Source organism: Sinocyclocheilus rhinocerous, unplaced genomic scaffold (genome assembly GCF_001515625.1).
Source record: "Sinocyclocheilus rhinocerous isolate Xijiao unplaced genomic scaffold, SAMN03320098_v1.1 scaffold764, whole genome shotgun sequence".
NCBI classification, from domain to species: domain Eukaryota; kingdom Metazoa; phylum Chordata; class Actinopteri; order Cypriniformes; family Cyprinidae; genus Sinocyclocheilus; species Sinocyclocheilus rhinocerous.
This window is the reverse complement of record NW_015627902.1, coordinates 411,824-412,875: the sequence shown is the minus strand read 5'-3', so window position 1 is coordinate 412,875 and position 1,052 is coordinate 411,824.

The window sequence follows — 1,052 nt, the reverse complement described above, 5'->3', positions numbered from 1 at the left end:
TCCAGAACATGATGCATGATGGGATACACTAAGCCTCGAATAGCGCTCCGGAGCGGATTAGAAAGATAGTGTGGATTTAGTGTGCGTTAAGGGCACTGCGCTGTGGCGTGTTTAAAAGTACAGAAACACACACATATGAATTATATATATCAGGCAACCATATGATACAATGATTAGCCTAGATATTAGTTTTTGTAATGGCGATGACAGGCTAATTTAATTGGCATTATTGTTACTTTTTAGTCAACAAAGCTAGGATTCTTGCCTCTTTTGGTGCAATATTAGCACCAAGGGCTGGATATATAGCCTATATATATATATATATTTATTTTTTTATTTAATTTTTTTTTCCTCACAAAAAAGCGGTTCTCACAAAAAAAAGTATTAATGAAAACGAGATCAACTGTCAGGTGAAAAGTCTGAAAAAAAGAGCTTATGCAATTACTCCACTGTGATGTTTGCATCTAAAATTCATCATGATTATCTTTGTTGTGGAGTTTTAAATTAGTTGTGTTTACTGTTGCACTGGACACAATCAAAGCATTAAACGATAGAGCTGCTTTTTATATATGTTCCTGATAGCCTTTATTCTGTGGATTTTAAGTGCTCTAATTAAATGTGGAGACTTAATTACTCCATGCCATTAAATAAAAGCAAACCTTTGTCACAGAGTTATGCACACAAACTGTAGACCTTCACTGGTTATTATTATTGAGAACTGGTAGCATAAAAATTACCACCCCAAATTAAAATAATATTTAATCCCTATTTAAACTGTCAAAGTCAGTTTCTATTAGTGGCCTAATTTTTATGGGATGGTGGTTCAAGCTGAACTTTCACCTTTAAGTCAATTAGTGGATTTAAGACTAACATATTGATACTAACACCCAAAAAACGTTCATTTTGATTTCATGGGGACTTTAAACTTAGCTGCCTCTTTATCCTTGTGACCCTGGGAAGAAATCAGCAACTTGAAAGCATCACGTCCCCTTTTTGTCGTTCAGGTTTAATTCCATTGTCTTTACCAGATCAGCACTGGTTGAATGAGTGGT